Source organism: Salvelinus namaycush, unplaced genomic scaffold, assembly GCF_016432855.1.
Source record: "Salvelinus namaycush isolate Seneca unplaced genomic scaffold, SaNama_1.0 Scaffold1719, whole genome shotgun sequence".
Taxonomy (NCBI): Eukaryota; Metazoa; Chordata; class Actinopteri; order Salmoniformes; family Salmonidae; genus Salvelinus; species Salvelinus namaycush.
In genome coordinates, this window is record NW_024058474.1 from 17459 (window position 1) to 36776 (window position 19318).

Consider the following 19318-nt stretch of genomic DNA (forward strand, 5'->3'; position numbering starts at 1 on the left):
GGCCAGTGCCTCTGTAATCAGCATGACCTGTACGAACTGATAGAAGCAGTTAAAAAATAGAATCACGGAGGGCACAGAGACATGAAATTATACTTTTTTTTACCCTGTTTGCACTTCATTTTTAAAATAGAGTAGGATATCTTCAAAGTGGCACTGTGTGATCATCGTGAACTATACAAGCTGCTTCGATTCTATCCCAAACTGCCTTCATCCACCCCAGATGGGACTCGAACCCACAATCCCTGGCTTAGAAGGCCAGTGCCTTATCCATTAGGCCACTGGGGTACTTGCTAAACACTATCTAGATAGCAGAGAGTGGTTTCGATCTATCAACCTCTGGGTTACGGGGCCTTCACGCTTCCGCTGCGCCTCTGTAATCAGTATGACCTATACAAACTGAAAGAAGCAGTCAAAAAAAGAATCACAGAGGGCACAGTGACATGCCCATGAAATTATGCTTTTTATATTTGTGTTTGCACTTCATTGCTGAAAACAAACTGGATAGCAGAGGATGGTTTCGATCCATAAATCACTGGGTTAAATGCCCAGGACACTTCCAATTCATCACTCCGCTTTCAGGCACCCCAAAATAATACTTGAACTCACAATACATGGATTAGGAGGCCAGTTCCTCTACAATCAGTATAACCTATAAAAACTGACAAAAGAAGTCAAACAAAGAATCACGGAGGGCACTGAGACATGCCCATGAAATTTTGCTTTTTATATTTGTGTTTGCACTTCATTGCTGGAAACAAACTGGACAGCAGAGGATGGTTTCGATCCATAAATCACTGGGTTAACTGCCCAAGATACATCCACTTCATCACTCCGCTTTCAGGCACCCCAAAATAATACTTGAACTCACAATACATGGATTAGGAGGCCAGTGCCTCTGTAATCAGCATGACCTGTACGAACTGATAGAAGCAGTTAAAAAATAGAATCACGGAGGGCACAGAGACATGAAATTATACTTTTTTTTACCCTGTTTGCACTTCACTTTCTTAAATAGATTAGGATATCTTCGAAGTGGCACTGTGTGATCATCGTGACCTATACAAGCTGCTTAGATTCTATCCCAAACTGCCTTCATCCACCCCAGATGGGACTCGAACCCACAATCCCTGGCTTAGAAGGCCAGTGCCTTATCCATTAGGCCACTGGGGTACTTGCTAAACATTATCTAGATAGCAGAGAGTGGTTTCGATCTATCAACCTCTGGGTTACGGGGCCTTCACGCTTCCGCTGCGCCTCTGTAATCAGTATGACCTATACAAACTGAAAGAAGCAGTCAAAAAAAGAATCACAGAGGGCACAGTGACATGCCCATGAAATTATGCTTGTTATATTTGTGTTTGCACTTCATTGCTGAAAACAAACTGGATAGCAGAGGATGGTTTCGATCCATAAATCACTGGGTTAACTGCCCAGGACACTTCCACTTCATCACTCCGCTTTCAGGCACCCCAAAATAATACTTGAACTCACAATACATGGATTAGGAGGCCAGTTCCTCTACAATCAGTATAACCTATAAAAACTGACAAAAGAAGTCAAACAAAGAATCACGGAGGGCACTGAGACATGCCCATAACATTTTGCTTTTTATATTTGTGTTTGCACTTCATTGCTGGAAACAAACTGGACAGCAGAGGATGGTTTCGATCCATAAATCACTGGGTTAACTGCCCAAGATACATCCACTTCATCACTCCGCTTTCAGGCACCCCAAAAAAATACTTGAACTCACAATACATGGATTAGGAGGCCAGTGCCTCTGTAATCAGCATGACCTGTACGAACTGATAGAAGCAGTTAAAAAATAGAATCACGGAGGGCACAGAGACATGAAATTATACTTTTTTTTACCCTGTTTGCACTTCATTTCTAAAAATAGAGTAGGATACCTTCGATGTGGCACTGTGTGATCATCGTTACCTATACAAGCTGCTTCGATTCTATCCCAAACTGCCTTCATCCACCCCAGATGGGACTCGAACCCACAATCCCTGGCTTAGACGGCCTGTGCCTTATCCATTAGGCCACTGGGATCCTTGCTAAAAACTATCTAGATAGCAGAGAGTGGTTTCGATCTATCAACCTCTGGGTTACGGGGCCTTCACGCTTCCGCTGCGCCTCTGTAATCAGTATGACCTATACAAACTGAAAGAAGCAGTCAAAAAAAGAATCACAGAGGGCACAGTGACATGCCCATGAAATTATGCTTTTTATATTTGTGTTTGCACTTCATTGCTGAAAACAAACTGGATAGCAGAGGATGGTTTCGATCCATAAATCACTGGGTTAACTGCCCAGGACACTTCCAATTCATCACTCCGCTTTCAGGCACCCCAAAATAATTACTTGAACTCACAATACATGGATTAGGAGGCCAGTTCCTCTACAATCAGTATAACCTATAAAAACTGACAAAAGAAGTCAAACAAAGAATCACGGAGGGCACTGAGACATGCCCATGAAATTTTGCTTTTTATATTTGTGTTTGCACTTCATTGCTGGAAACAAACTGGACAGCAGAGGATGGTTTCGATCCATAAATCACTGGGTTAACTGCCCAAGATACATCCACTTCATCACTCCGCTTTCAGGCACCCCAAAATAATACTTGAACTCACAATACATGGATTAGGAGGCCAGTGCCTCTGTAATCAGCATGACCTGTACGAACTGATAGAAGCAGTTAAAAAATAGAATCACGGAGGGCACAGAGACATGAAATTATACTTTTTTTTACCCTGTTTGCACTTCATTTTTAAAATAGAGTAGGATATCTTCGAAGTGGCACTGTGTGATCATCGTGAACTATACAAGCTGCTTCGATTCTATCCCAAACTGCCTTCATCCACCCCAGATGGGACTCGAACCCACAATCCCTGGCTTAGAAGGCCAGTGCCTTATCCATTAGGCCACTGGGGTACTTGCTAAACACTATCTAGATAGCAGAGAGTGGTTTCGATCTATCAACCTCTGGGTTACGGGGCCTTCACGCTTCCGCTGCGCCTCTGTAATCAGTATGACCTATACAAACTGAAAGAAGCAGTCAAAAAAAGAATCACAGAGGGCACAGTGACATGCCCATGAAATTATGCTTTTTATATTTGTGTTTGCACTTCATTGCTGAAAACAAACTGGATAGCAGAGGATGGTTTCGATCCATAAATCACTGGGTTAAATGCCCAGGACACTTCCAATTCATCACTCCGCTTTCAGGCACCCCAAAATAATACTTGAACTCACAATACATGGATTAGGAGGCCAGTTCCTCTACAATCAGTATAACCTATAAAAACTGACAAAAGAAGTCAAACAAAGAATCACGGAGGGCACTGAGACATGCCCATGAAATTTTGCTTTTTATATTTGTGTTTGCACTTCATTGCTGGAAACAAACTGGACAGCAGAGGATGGTTTCGATCCATAAATCACTGGGTTAACTGCCCAAGATACATCCACTTCATCACTCCGCTTTCAGGCACCCCAAAATAATACTTGAACTCACAATACATGGATTAGGAGGCCAGTGCCTCTGTAATCAGCATGACCTGTACAAACTGATAGAAGCAGTTAAAAAATAGAATCACGGAGGGCACAGAGACATGAAATTATACTTTTTTTTACCCTGTTTGCACTTCATTTTTAAAAATAGAGTAGGATATCTTCGAAGTGGCACTGTGTGATCATCGTGACCTATACAAGCTGCTTTGATTCTATCCCAAACTGCCTTCATCCACCCCAGATGGGACTCGAACCCACAATCCCTGGCTTAGAAGGCCAGTGCCTTATCCATTAGGCCACTGGGGTACTTGCTAAACACTATCTAGATAGCAGAGAGTGGTTTCGATCTATCAACCTCTGGGTTACGGGGCCTTCACGCTTCCGCTGCGCCTCTGTAATCAGTATGACCTATACAAACTGAAAGAAGCAGTCAAAAAAAGAATCACAGAGGGCACAGTGACATGCCCATGAAATTATGCTTTTTATATTTGTGTTTGCACTTCATTGCTGAAAACAAACTGGATAGCAGAGGATGGTTTCGATCCATAAATCACTGGGTTAACTGCCCAGGACACTTCCACTTCATCACTCCGCTTTCAGGCACCCCAAAATAATACTTGAACTCACAATACATGGATTAGGAGGCCAGTTCCTCTACAATCAGTATAACCTATAAAAACTGACAAAAGAAGTCAAACAAAGAATCACGGAGGGCACTGAGACATGCCCATAACATTTTGCTTTTTATATTTGTGTTTGCACTTCATTGCTGGAAACAAACTGGACAGCAGAGGATGGTTTCGATCCATAAATCACTGGGTTAACTGCCCAAGATACATCCACTTCATCACTCCGCTTTCAGGCACCCCAAAATAATACTTGAACTTACAATACATGGATTAGGAGGCCAGTGCCTCTGTAATCAGCATGACCTGTACGAACTGATAGAAGCAGTTAAAAAATAGAATCACGGAGCGCACAGAGACATGAAATTATACTTTTTTTTACCCTGTTTGCACTTCATTTCTAAAAATAGAGTAGGATACTCTATTCCTGTTGAATCTGCAGACGTGTTGCTGTGCGTTTTGTTGCTGTGCGTTTTGCTGCCAACTTTACTTTACTTTGCTAGCTGACAACTTTATGTTTTTTTGTTTTGTTTTTGTTTTTAATTACCGTTTATATTTTTAGTTTTTCCATCGCAACTTTTTTCCCTCATTCAACTTTTTCACTCCGGACGCTTTATCTGGACATGGTTCGTCAACACCTTCAACAGCCGAAGCTAAGTAGTAACATTAACATGATGTCTTCTAATTGCAGTCGCTGTACTCATAATATACAGGAGAACGATCGCCTTACGGCGAGAATAACTGTGCTACAAGCCCAGCTTCAGACGCAATCGTTAGGCAAGGGTAATTTCAGTGTAGGAAAGGAAGAAACAGCGTCTGTGCCACCAGTAAGTACAGATAGTAACGTTAGTATAAACCCCCCCGCACAGTCCCCGCAGCCGGACAACTTTCTCATGGCTTCTGGAGGGAAATGCTGTTGGAATGCTCAACCGGTGTCGCTCATTCAGCCGACAGAAACTTTCAACCGGTTCTCCCCATTATGTAGCGAGTCGGAGTCTGAGTCTGAGTCTTCTCTTGTCTCTACTCCTCCCGTTACGGGGTCTGAGACGCCGAAGGCTCCCACCATTAGCTCTGACAAATTGAAAACCCTAGTCATTGGCGACTCCATTACCCGCAGTATTAGACTTAAAACGAATCACCCAGCGATCATACACTGTTTACCAGGGGGCAGGGCTACCGACGTTAAGGCTAATCTAAAGATGGTGCTGGCTAAAGCTAAATCTGGCGAGTGTAGAGAGTATAGAGATATTGTTATCCACGTCGGCACCAACGATGTTAGAATGAAACAGTCAGAGGTCACCAAGTGCAACATAGCTTCAGCGTGTAAATCAGCTAGAAAGATGTGTCGGCATCGAGTAATTGTCTCTGGCCCCCTCCCAGTTAGGGGGAGTGACGAGCTCTACAGCAGAGTCTCAGCACTCAATCGCTGGTTGAAAACTGTTTTCTGCCCCTCCCAAAAGATAGAATTTGTAGATAATTGGCCCTCTTTCTGGGACTCACCCACAAACAGGACCAAGCCTGACCTGCTGAGGAGTGACGGACTCCATCCTAGCTGGAGGGGTGCTCTCATCTTATCTACCAACATAGATAGGGCTCTAACTCCTCTAGCCCCACAATGAAATAGGGTGCAGGCCAGGCAGCAGGCTGTTAGCCAACCTGCCAGCTTAGTGGAGTCTGCCAATAGCACAGTCAGTGTAGTCAGCTCAGCCATACCCATTGAGACTGTGTCTGTGCCTCGACCTAGGTTGGGCAAAACTAAACATGGCGGTGTTCGCCTTAGCAATCTTATTAGGATAAAGACCTCCTCCATTCCTGCCATTATTGAAAGAGATCGTGATACCTCACATCTCAAAATAGGGTTACTTAATGTTAGATCCCTCACTTCAAAGGCAGTCATAGTCAATGAACTAATCACTGATCATAATCTTGATGTGATTGGCCTGACTGAAACATGGCTTAAGCCTGATGAATTTACTGTGTTAAATGAGGCCTCACCTCCTGGTTACACTAGTGACCATATCCCCCGTGCATCCCGCAAAGGCGGAGGTGTTGCTAACATTTACGATAGCAAATTTCAATTTACAAAAAAAAAAATGGCGTTTTCGTCTTTTGAGCTTCTAGTCATGAAATCTATGCAGCCTACTCAATCACTTTTTATAGCTACTGTTTACAGGCCTCCTGGGCCATATACAGCATTCCTCTCTGAGTTTCCTGAATTCCTATCAGACCTTGTAGTCATAGCAGATCATATTCTAATTTTTGGTGATTTTAATATTCACATGGAGAAGTCCACAGACCCACTCCAAAAGTCTTTCGGAGCCATCATCGACTCAGTGGGTTTTGTCCAACATGTCTCTGGACCTACTCACTGCCACAGTCATACTCTGGACCTAGTTTTGTCCCATGGAATAAATGTTGTAGATCTTAATGTTTTTCCACATAATCCTGGACTATCGGACCACCATTTTATTACGTTTGCAATCGCAACAAATAATCTGCTCAGACCGCAACCAAGAAGCATCAAAAGTCGTGCTATAAATTCTCAGACAACACAAAAATTCCTTGATGCCCTTCCAGACTCCTTCTGCCTACCCAAGGACGTCAGAGGACAAAAATCAGTTAACCACTTAACTGAGGAACTCAATTTAACCTTGCGCAATACCCTAGATGCAGTTGCACCCCTAAAAACGAAAAACATTTGTCATAAGAAACTAGCTCCCTGGTATACAGAAAATACCCGAGCTTTGAAGCAAGCTTCCAGGAAATTGGAACGGAAATGGCGCCACACCAAACTGGAAGTCTTCCGACTAGCTTGGAAAGACAGTACCGTGCAGTACCGAAGAGCCCTCACTGCTGCTCGATCATCCTACTTTTCCAACTTAATCGAGGAAAATAAGAACAATCCAAAATTTCTTTTTGATACTGTTGCAAAGCTAACTAAAAAGCAGCATTCCCCAAGAGAGGATGGCTTTCACTTCAGCAGTAATAAATTCATGAACTTCTTTGAGGAAAAGATCATGACCATTAGAAAGCAAATTACGGACTCCTCTTTGAATCTGCGTATTCCTCCAGGGCTTAGCTGTCCTGGATCTGCACAGCTCTGCGAGGGCCTGGGATCGGGAGAGACACTTAAGTGTTTTAGTACTATATCTCTTGACACAATGATGAAAATAATCATGGCCTCTAAACCTTCAAGCTGCATACTGGATCCTATTCCTACTAAACTGCTGAAGGAGCTGCTTCCTGTGCTTGGCCCTCCTATGTTGAACATAATAAACAGCTCTCTATCCACTGGATGTGTACCAAACTCACTAAAAGTGGCAGTGATAAAGCCTCTCTTGAAAAAGCCAAACCTTGACCCGGAAAATATAAAAAACTATCGGCCTATATCGAATCTTCCATTCCTCTCAAAAATTTTAGAAAAAGCTGTTGCGCAGCAACTCACTGCCTTTCTGAAGACAAACAATGTATACGAAATGCTTCAGTCTGGTTTTAGACCCCATCATAGCACTGAGACTGCACTTGTGAAGGTGGTAAATGACCTTTTAATGGCGTCAGACCGAGGCTCTGCATCTGTCCTCGTGCTACTAGACCTTAGTGCTGCCTTTGACACCATCGATCACCACATTCTTTTGGAGAGACTGGAAACCCAAATTGGTCTACACGGACAAGTTCTGGCCTGGTTTAGATCTTACCTGTCGGAAAGATATCAGTTTGTCTCTGTGAATGGTCTGTCCTCTGACAAATCAACTGTACATTTCGGTGTTCCTCAAGGTTCCGTTTTAGGACCACTATTGTTTTCACTATATATTTTACCTCTTGGGGATGTTATTCGAAAACATAATGTTAACTTTCACTGCTATGCGGATGACACACAGCTGTACATTTCAATGAAACATGGTGAAGCCCCAAAATTGCCCTCGCTAGAAGCCTGTGTTTCAGACATAAGGAAGTGGATGGCTGAAAACTTTCTACTTTTAAACTCGGACAAAACAGAGATGCTTGTTCTAGGTCCCAAGAAACAAAGAGATCTTCTGTTAAATCTGACAATTCATCTTGATGGTTGTAAAGTCGTCTCAAATAAAACTGTGAAGGACCTCGGCGTTACTCTTGACCCTGATCTCTCTTTTGACGAACATATCAAGACTGTTTCAAGGACAGCTTTTTTCCATCTACGTAACATTGCAAAAATCAGAAATTTTCTGTCCAAAAATGATGCAGAAAAATTAATCCATGCATTTGTTACTTCTAGGTTAGACTACTGCAATGCTCTACTTTCCGGCTACCCGGATAAAGCACTAAATAAACTTCAGTTAGTGCTAAATACGGCTGCTAGAATCCTGACTAGAACCAAGAAATTTGATCATATTACTCCAGTGCTAGCTTCCCTACACTGGCTTCCTGTTAAGGCAAGGGCTGATTTCAAGGTTTTACTGTTAACCTATAAAGCGTTACATGGGCTTGCTCCTACCTATCTTTCCGAGTTGGTCCTGCCGTACATACCAATACGTACGCTACGGTCACAAGACGCAGGCCTCCTAATTGTCCCTAGAATTTCTAAGCAAACAGCGGGAGGCAGGGCTTTCTCCTATAGATCTCCATTTTTATGGAACAGTCTGCCTACCCATGTGAGAGACGCAGACTCGGTCTCAACCTTTAAGTCTTTACTGAAGACTTATCTCTTCAGTAGGTCATATGATTGAGTGTAGTCTGGCCCAGGAGTGTGAAGGTGAACGGAAAGGCTCTGGAGCAACGAACCGCCCTTGCTGTCTCTGCCTGGCCGGTTCCCCTCTCTCCACTGGGATTCTCTGCCTCTAACCCTGTTACAGGGGCTGAGTCACTGGCTTGCTGGTGCTCTTTCATGCCGTCCCTAGGAGGGGTGCGTCACTTGAGTGGGTTGAGTTACTGACGTGATCTTCCTGTCTGGGTTGGCGCCCCCCCTTGGTTTGTGCTGTGGTGGAGATCTTTGTGGGCTATACTCGGCCTTGTCTCAGGATTGTAAGTTGGTGGTTGAGGATATCCCTCTAGTGGTGCGGGGGCTGTGCTTTGGCAAAGTGGGTGGGGTTATATCCTTCCTGTTTGGCCCTGTCCGGGGGTTTCTTCGGATGGGGCCACAGTGTCTCCTGACCGCTCCTGTCTCAGCCTCCAGTATTTATGCTGCAGTAGTTTATGTGTCGGGGGGCTAGGGTCAGTTGGTTATACCTGGAGTACTTCTCCTGTCTTATCCAGTGTCCTGTGTGAATTTAAGTATGCTCTCTCTAATTCTCTCGTTCTCTCTTTCTCTCTGAGAACCTGAGCCCTAGGACCATACGTCAGGACTACCGGGCATGATGACACCTTGCTGTCCCCAGTCCGCCTGGCCTTGCTGCTATTCCAGTTTCAACTGTTCTGCCTGCGGTTACGGAACCCCTACCTGTCCCAGACCTGCTGTTTTCAACTCTTAATGATCGGCTATGAAAAGCCAAATGAGATTTATTCCTGATTATTATTTGACCATGCTTGTCATTTATGAACATTTTGAAAATCTTGGCTCTCTCTAATTTTCTCCTTCTCTCTTTCTTTCTCTCGTAGGACCTGAGCCCTAGGACCATACGTCGGGACTACCGGCCGTGGTGACTCCTTGCTGTCCCCAGTCCGCCTGGCCTTGCTGCTATTCCAGTTTCAACTGTTCTGCCTGCGGTTATGGAACCCCTACCTGTCCCAGACCTGCTGTTTTCAACTCTTAATGATCGGCTATGAAAAGCCAACTGAGATTTATTCCTGATTATTATTTGACCATGCTTGTCATTTATGAACATTTTGAAAATCTTGGCTCTCTCTAATTTTCTCCTTCTCTCTTTCTTTCTCTCGGAGGACCTGGGCCCTAGGACCATGCGTCGGGACTGCCGCCCGTGGTGACTCCTTGCTGTCCCCAGTCCGCCTGGCCTTGCTGCTATTCCAGTTTCAGCTGTTCTGCCTGCGGTTATGGAACCGCCACCTGTCCCAGACCTGTTGTTTTTCAACTCTTAATGATCAGCTATGAAAAGCCAACTGAAAATTATTCATGATTATTATTTGACCATGCTTGTCACTTATGAACATTTTTGAACATCTTGGCATAGTTCTGTTATAATCTCCACCCGGCACAGCCAGAAGAGGACTGGCCACCCCTCATAGCCTGGTTCCTCTCTAGGTTTCTTCCTAGGTTTTGGCCTTTCTAGGGAGTTTTTCCTAGCCACCGTGCTTCTACACCTGCATTACTAGCTGTTTGGGGTTTTAGGCTGGGTTTCTGTACAGCACTTCGAGATATTAGCTGATGTACGAAGGGCTATATAAAATAAAATTGATTGATTGATACCTTCGATGTGGCACTGTGTGATCATCGTGACCTATACAAGCTGCTTCGATTCTATCCCAAACTGCCTTCATCCACCCCAGATGGGACTCAAACCCACAATCCCTGGCTTAGAAGGCCAGTGCCTTATCCATTAGGCCACTGGGGTACTTGCTAAAAACTATCTAGATAGCAGAGAGTGGTTTCGATCTATCAACCTCTGGATTACGGGGCCATCACGCTTCCGCTGCGCCTCTGTAATCAGTATGACCTATACAAACTGAAAGAAGCAGTCAAAAAAAGAATCACAGAGGGCACAGTGACATGCCCATGAAATTATACTTTTTATATTTGTGTTTGTACTTCATTGCTGAAAACAAACTGGATAGCAGAGGATGGTTTCGATCCATAAATCACTGGGTTAACTGCCCAAGATACATCCACTTCATCACTCCGCTTTCAGGCACCCCAAAAAAATACTTGAACTCACAATACATGGATTAGGAGGCCAGTTCCTCTACAATCAGTATAACCTATAAAAACTGACAAAAGAAGTCAAACAAAGAATCACGGAGGGCACTGAGACATGCCCATGAAATTTTGCTTTTTATATTTGTGTTTGCACTTCATTGCTGGAAACAAACTGGACAGCAGAGGATGGTTTCGATCCATAAATCACTGGGTTAACTGCCCAAGATACATCCACTTCATCACTCCGCTTTCAGGCACCCCAAAATAATACTTGAACTCACAATACATGGATTAGGAGGCCAGTGCCTCTGTAATCAGCATGACCTGTACGAACTGATAGAAGAAGTTAAAAAATAGAATCACGGAGGGCACAGAGACATGAAATTATACTTTTTTTTACCCTGTTTGCACTTCATTTCTAAAAATAGAGTAGGATACCTTCGATGTGGCACTGTGTGATCATCGTGACCTATACAAGCTGCTTCGATTCTATCCCAAACTGCCTTCATCCACCCCAAATGGGACTCGAACCCACAATCCCTGGCTTAGAAGCCCAGTGCCTTATCCATTAGGCCACTGGGTTACTTGCTAAAAACTAACTAGATAGCAGAGAGTGGTTTCGATCTATCAACCTCTGGGTTACGGGGCCATCACGCTTCCGCTGCGCCTCTGTAATCAGTATGACCTATACAAACTGAAAGAAGCAGTCAAAAAAAGAATCACAGAGGGCACAGTGACATGCCCATGAAATTATGCTTTTTATATTTGTGTTTGCACTTCATTGCTGAAAACAAACTGGATAGCAGAGGATGGTTTCGATCCATAAATCACTGGGTTAACTGCCCAAGATACATCCACTTCATCACTCCGCTTTCAGGCACCCCAAAAAAATACTTGAACTCACAATACATGGATTAGGAGGCCAGTTCCTCTACAATCAGTATAACCTATAAAAACTGACAAAAGAAGTCAAACAAAGAATCACGGAGGGCACTGAGACATGCCCATGAAATTTTGCTTTTTATATTTGTGTTTGCACTTCATTGCTGGAAACAAACTGGACAGCAGAGGATGGTTTCGATCCATAAATCACTGGGTTAACTGCCCAAGATACATCCACTTCATCACTCCGCTTTCAGGCACCCCAAAAAAATACTTGAACTCACAATACATGGATTAGGAGGCCAGTGCCTCTGTAATCAGCATGACCTGTACGAACTGATAGAAGCAGTTAAAAAATAGAATCACGGAGGGCACAGAGACATGAAATTATACTTTTTTTTACCCTGTTTGCACTTCATTTTTAAAAATAGAGTAGGATATCTTCGATGTGGCACTGTGTGATCATCGTGACCTATACAAGCTGCTTCGATTCTATCCCAAACTGCTTTCATCCACCCCAGATGGGACTCTAACCCACAATCCCTGGCTTAGAAGGCCAGTGCCTTATCCATTATGCCACTGGGGTACTTGCTAAACACTATCTAGATAGCAGAGAGTGGTTTCGATCTATCAACCTCTGGGTTACGGGGCCTTCACGCTTCCGCTGCGCCTCTGTAATCAGTATGACCTATACAAACTGAAAGAAGCAGTCAAAAAAAGAATCACAGAGGGCACAGAGACATGCCCATGAAATTATACTTTTTTTTACCCTGTTTGCACCTCATTTCTAAAAATTGAATTGGATAACCTCTGTGTTACATGCTCAGCTCTCTTTTTCTATCCCAAATTGCCTTCATCCACCCCAGATGGGACTCAAACCCACAATCCCTGGCTTAGGAGGCCAGTGCCTTATCCATTAGGCCACTGGGGCACTTGCTAAAAACTTTCTAGATAGCAGAGAGTGGTTTCGATCTATCAACCTCTGGGTTACGGGGCCTTCACGCTTCCGCTGCGCCTCTGTAATCAGTATGACCTATACAAACTGAAAGAAGCAGTCAAAAATAGAATCACAGAGGGCACAGTGACATGCCCATGAAATTATGCTTTTTATATTTGTGTTTGCACTTCATTGCTGAAAACAAACTGGATAGCAGAGGATGGTTTCGATCCATAAATCACTGGGTTAACTGTCTAGAATACTTCCACTTCATCACTCCGCTTTCAGGCACCCCAAAAAAATACTTGAACTCACAATACATGGATTAGGAGGCCAGTGCCTCTGTAATCAGCATGACCTGTATGAACTGATAGAAGCAGTTAAAAAATAGAATCACGGAGGGCACAGAGACATGAAATTATACTTTTTTTTACCCTGTTTGCACTTCATTTTTAAAAATAGAGTAGGATATCTTCGATGTGGCACTGTGTGATCATCGTGACCTATACAAGCTGCTTCGATTCTATCACAAACTGCCTTCATCCACCCCAGATGGGACTCGAACCCACAATCCCTGGCTTAGAAGGCCAGTGCCTTATCCATTAGGCCACTGGGGTACTTGCTAAAAAGTTTCTAGATAGCAGAGAGTGGTTTCGATCTATCAACCTCTGGGTTACGGGGCCTTCACGCTTCCGCTGCGCCTCTGTAATCAGTATGACCTATACAAACTGAAAGAAGCAGTCAAAAAAAGAATCACAGAGGGCACAGTGACATGCCCATGAAATTATGATTTTTTTATTTGTGTTTGCACTTCATTGCTGAAAACAAACTGGATAGCAGAGGATGGTTTCGATCCATAAATCACTGGGTTAACTGCCCAGGATACTTCCACTTCATCACTCCGCTTTCAGGCACCCCAAAATAATACTTGAACTCACAATACATGGATTAGGAGGCCAGTTCCTCTACAATCAGTATAACCTATAAAAACTGACAAAAGAAGTCAAACAAAGAATCACGGAGGGCACTGAGACATGCCCATGAAATTTTGCTTTTTATATTTGTGTTTGCACTTCATTGCTGGAAACAAACTGGACAGCAGAGGATGGTTTCGATCCATAAATCACTGGGTTAACTGCCCAAGATACTTCCACTTCATCACTCCGCTTTCAGGCACCCCAAAATAATACTTGAACTCACAATACATGGATTAGGAGGCCAGTTCCTCTACAATCAGCATGACCTGTACGAACTGATAGAAGCAGTTAAAAAATAGAATCACGGAGGGCACAGTGACATGCCCATGAAATTATGCTTTTTATATTTGTGTTTGCACTTCATTGCTGAAAACAAACTGGATAGCAGAGGATGGTTTCGATCCATAAATCACTGGGTTAACTGCCTAGAATACTTCCACTTCATCACTCCGCTTTCAGGCACCCCCAAAAAATACTTGAACTCACAATACATGGATTAGGAGGCCAGTGCCTCTGTAATCAGCATGACCTGTACGAACTGATAGAAGCAGTTAAAAAATAGAATCACGGAGGGCACAGAGACATGAAATTATACTTTTTTTTACCCTGTTTGCACTTCATTTTTAAAAATAGAGTAGGATATCTTCGATGTGGCACTGTGTGATCATCGTGACCTATACAAGCTGCTTCGATTCTACCACAAACTGCCTTCATCCACCCCAGATGGGACTCGAACCCACAATCCCTGGCTTAGAAGGCTAGTGCCTTATCCATTAGGCCACTGGGGTACTTGCTAAAAAATTTCTAGATAGCAGAGAGTGGTTTCGATCTATCAACCTCTGGGTTACGGGGCCTTCACGCTTCCGCTGCGCCTCTGTAATCAGTATGACCTATACAAACTGAAAGAAGCAGTCAAAAAAAGAATCACAGAGGGCACAGTGACATGCCCATGAAATTATGATTTTTTTATTTGTGTTTGCACTTCATTGCTGAAAACAAACTGGATAGCAGAGGATGGTTTCGATCCATAAATCACTGGGTTAACTGCCCAGGATACTTCCACTTCATCACTCCGCTTTCAGGCACCCCAAAATAATACTTGAACTCACAATACATGGATTAGGAGGCCAGTTCCTCTACAATCAGTATAACCTATAAAAACTGACAAAAGAAGTCAAACAAAGAATCACGGAGGGCACTGAGACATGCCCATGAAATTTTGCTTTTTATATTTGTGTTTGCACTTCATTGCTGGAAACAAACTGGACAGCAGAGGATGGTTTCGATCCATAAATCACTGGGTTAACTGCCCAAGATACTTCCACTTCATCACTCCGCTTTCAGGCACCCCAAAATAATACTTGAACTCACAATACATGGATTAGGAGGCCAGTTCCTCTACAATCAGCATGACCTGTACGAACTGATAGAAGCAGTTAAAAAATAGAATCACGGAGGGCACAGAGACATGAAATTATACTTTTTTTTACCCTGTTTGCACTTCATTTTTAAAAATAGAGTAGGATATCTTCGATGTGGCACTGTGTGATTATTGTGACCTATACAAGCTGCTTTGATTCTATCCCAAACTGCCTTCATCCACCCCAGATGGGACTCGAACCCACAATCCCTGGCTTAGAAGGCCAGTGCCTTATCCATTAGGCCACTGGGGTACTTGCTAAAAACTATCTAGATAGCAGAGAGTGGTTTCGATCTATCAACCTCTGGGTTACGGGGCCTTCACGCTTCCGCTGCGCCTCTGTAATCAGTATGACCTATACAAACTGAAAGAAGCAGTCAAAAAAAGAATCACAGAGGGCACAGTGACATGCCCATGAAATTATGCTTTTTATATTTGTGTTTGCACTTCATTGCTGAAAACAAACTGGATAGCAGAGGATGGTTTCGATCCATAAATCACTGGGTTAACTGCCTAGAATACTTCCACTTCATCACTCCGCTTTCAGGCACCCCAAAATAATACTTGAACTCACAATACATGGATTAGGAGGCCAGTGCCTCTGTAATCAGCATGACCTGTACGAACTGATAGAAGCAGTTAAAAAATAGAATCACGGAGGGCACAGAGACATGAAATTATACTTTTTTTTACCCTGTTTGCACTTCATTTTTAAAAACAGAGTAGGATATCTTCGATGTGGCACTGTGTGATCATCGTGACCTATACAAGCTGCTTCGATTCTATCCCAAAATGCCTTCATCCACCCCAGATGGGACTCGAACCCACAATCCCTGGCTTAGAAGGCCAGTGCCTTATCCATTAGGCCACTGGGGTACTTGCTAAACACTATCTAGATAGCAAAGAGTGGTTTCGATCTATCAACCTCTGGGTTACGGGGCCTTCACGCTTCCGCTGCGCCTCTGTAATCAGTATGACCTATACAAACTGAAAGAAGCAGTCAAAAAAAGAATCACAGAGGGCACAGAGAGATGCCCATGAAATTATACTTTTTTTTACCCTGTTTGCACTTCATTTCTAAAAATTGAATTGGATAACCTCTGTGTTACATGCTCAGCTCTCTTTTTCTATCCCAAATTGCCTTCATCCACCCCAGATGGGACTCGAACCCACAATCCCTGGCTTAGAAGGCCAGTGCCTTATCCATTAGGCCACTGGGGTACTTGCTAAAAACTTTCTAGATAGCAGAGAGTGGTTTCGATCTATCAACCTCTGGGTTACGGGGCCTTCACGCTTCCGCTGCGCCTCTGTAATCAGTATGACCTATACAAACTGAAAGAAGCAGTCAAAAAAAGAATCACAGAGGGCACAGTGACATGCCCATGAAATTATGCTTTTTATATTTGTGTTTGCACTTCATTGCTGAAAACAAACTGGATAGCAGAGGATGGTTTCGATCCATAAATCACTGGGTTAACTGCCCAGGATACTTCCACTTCATCACTCCGCTTTCAGGCACCCCAAAATAATACTTGAACTCACAATACATGGATTAGGAGGCCAGTTCCTCTACAATCAGTATAACCTATAAAAACTGACAAAAGAAGTCAAACAAAGAATCACGGAGGGCACTGAGACATGCCCATGAAATTTTGCTTTTTATATTTGTGTTTGCACTTCATTGCTGGAAACAAACTGGACAGCAGAGGATGGTTTCGATCCATAAATCACTGGGTTAACTGCCCAGGATACTTCCACTTCATCACTCCGCTTTCAGGCACCCCAAAATAATACTTGAACTCACAATACATGGATTAGGAGGCCAGTTCCTCTACAATCAGCATGACCTGTACGAACTGATAGAAGCAGTTAACTTCTTGCGACTACAGGGGGTGCTGTTCCGAATTAGCATTTTGTCGTCTCCAAATTAAACTGCCTAGTACTCAATTCTTGCTCGTACAATATGCATATTATTAATTCTATTGGAAAGAAAACACTTTCTAGTTTCATACAAAGTTGGAATGATGTCTGTGGGTGACCCAGAACTCTTTCTACAGCGAAATCCATGACAGACAGTGAAAGGTCTGAGAGCGAAGCTCTGGTTTCAGATCAGTTTTTAAGGTCTCTGTCTATCCTATGGAACGACACGAACTGCACCCGCCTTCCCCTGGATGTCAGTAACCAATGAGAAGTGGAATGGGCCTTCTCCGTAGCTCTCAGAGGTTATAAAAGACCAAGGAGTGAGAGTAGCCCCCCTTTCGACGCTCGCCCTTACGCAGGAAGGGACCTCCGGACGCCATTTTCACAGGCTCGGTTATCAACTTGAAATGTATCCGTCTGTAATTTAATTCGATATAGGACTTAGAAACATCATAAGGTAGTTAATTTAAACCGTTTTATAGGAAATTATATCCGTTTAGTGCGATTTTGAGGAATTTCTTTGTTGTGCACTCTGAAACTTTGGACACGTTTTGGGGTCCCGTTCGATCGTTAGTGGATATTTCGAAGGACAGAGGACATCTATCGACCAAAAGACGTTTATAACATAGAAAGGATACATTGCCCAAGAATATGATGGAAGAACAGCTCATAGTAAGCAATATTTAATATGATAAATTGTTGTTCTGTCGAAATATTTTAAACGCATATTTCGCCATTTTGTTTGGTGTAGCTTCACTTGGCGAACCCTGTATTGAAAAGTAAGGATAATTTTACAAATGTAAATCAGCGGTTGCATTAAGAACTAATTTGTCTTTCGATTCCTGTCAACCCTGTATTTTTTAGTCAAGTATATGATTAGCTTTCAATTAAACTAGATCACTCTGATAGATGACGTCAGACATATTGAGGCTTGATTTCCTAGTATTTTTATTGTGTAACCACGGTTTTGTATGGCTAAATATGCACCTTTTCGAACAAACTGTATATGTATGTTGTAAAATGATGTTACAGGAGTGTCATCGGAAGAATTCTGAGAAGGTTAGTGAAAAAATTAATATCTTTTGGCGATGTTGACGTTATAGCGCTCTTTGGCTGGAATCGATGCTCTGGTAACGTTTGCACATGTAGTATGCTAACTTATCGATTTATTGTGTTTTCGCTGAAAAACGCTTAGAAAATCTGAAATATGGTCTGAAATCACAAGAACTGGGTCTTTCCATTGCTATGCTTTGTCTATTTTTATGAAATGTTTTATGATGAGTAAATTGGTCATACACGTTGCTCTATCTAGTAATTCTAGTCGATTTGTGATGGTCGGTGCAATTGTAAACTGTGATTTCTACCTGAAATATGCACTTTTTTCTAACAAAAACTATCCTATACCATGAATATGTTATCAGACTGTCATCTGATGTTTTTTTTTATAGGTTATTGGCTATCAATATCTTAGTTGAGCCGAATTGGTGATAGCACCTGAAGGAGTAAGAAACTGATGGAGTTAGAATAGTGGTGTATTTTGCTAACGTGTTTAGCTAATAGATTTACATATTTTGTCTTCCCTGTAAAACATTTTAAAAATCTGAAATGGTGGCTTTATTCACAAGATCTGTATCTTTCATCTGGTGTCTTGGACTTGTGATTTAATGATATTTAGATGCTACTATCTACTTGTGAAGCTATGCTAGCTATGCTAATCAGTGTGTGGGGGGTGGGGGGTGATCCCGGATACGGGGTTGAGGTTCGGTAAAAGTTAAAAAATAGAATCACGGAGGGCACAGTGACATGCCCATGAAATTATGCTTTTTATATTTGTGTTTGCACTTCATTGCTGAAAACAAACTGGATAGCAGAGGATGGTTTCGATCCATAAATCACTGGGTTAACTGCCTAGAATACTTCCACTTCATCACTCCGCTTTCAGGCACCCCCAAAAAATACTTGAACTCACAATACATGGATTAGGAGGCCAGTGCCTCTGTAATCAGCATGACCTGTACGAACTGATAGAAGCAGTTAAAAAATAGAATCACGGAGGGCACAGAGACATGAAATTATACTTTTTTTTACACTGTTTGCACTTCATTTTTAAAAATAGAGTAGGATATCTTCGATGCGGCACTGTGTGATCATCGTGACCTATGCAAGCTGCTTCGATTCTATCCCAAACTGCCTTCATCCACCCCAGATGGGACTACGAACCCACAATCCCTGGCTTAGAAGGCCAGTGCCTTA

The 19318-nt window shown here is 42.9% G+C and overlaps 9 non-coding genes across 9 annotated transcripts; all 9 read right to left on the reverse strand.

The window, feature by feature from the left end:
- Positions 1–212: 212 nt before the first annotated feature.
- Positions 213–285, reverse strand: trnar-ucu. Its single transcript has one exon. It is a non-coding gene; the product is annotated as a tRNA-Arg (tRNA).
- Positions 286–1097: 812 nt separating this feature from the next.
- trnar-ucu lies at positions 1098–1170 on the reverse strand. Its single transcript has one exon. It is a non-coding gene; the product is annotated as a tRNA-Arg (tRNA).
- Positions 1171–2867: 1697 nt separating this feature from the next.
- On the reverse strand, positions 2868–2940 carry trnar-ucu. The gene has a single exon. It is a non-coding gene; the product is annotated as a tRNA-Arg (tRNA).
- An 812-nt stretch (positions 2941–3752) lies between these two features.
- trnar-ucu lies at positions 3753–3825 on the reverse strand. Its single transcript has one exon. It is a non-coding gene; the product is annotated as a tRNA-Arg (tRNA).
- An 8844-nt stretch (positions 3826–12669) lies between these two features.
- trnar-ccu lies at positions 12670–12742 on the reverse strand. The gene has a single exon. It is a non-coding gene; the product is annotated as a tRNA-Arg (tRNA).
- Positions 12743–13292: 550 nt separating this feature from the next.
- trnar-ucu lies at positions 13293–13365 on the reverse strand. The gene has a single exon. It is a non-coding gene; the product is annotated as a tRNA-Arg (tRNA).
- Positions 13366–15325: 1960 nt separating this feature from the next.
- trnar-ucu lies at positions 15326–15398 on the reverse strand. Its single transcript has one exon. It is a non-coding gene; the product is annotated as a tRNA-Arg (tRNA).
- Positions 15399–15948: 550 nt separating this feature from the next.
- Positions 15949–16021, reverse strand: trnar-ucu. The gene has a single exon. It is a non-coding gene; the product is annotated as a tRNA-Arg (tRNA).
- A 272-nt stretch (positions 16022–16293) lies between these two features.
- Positions 16294–16366, reverse strand: trnar-ucu. The gene has a single exon. It is a non-coding gene; the product is annotated as a tRNA-Arg (tRNA).
- Between the last annotated feature and the right edge of the window lie 2952 nt (positions 16367–19318).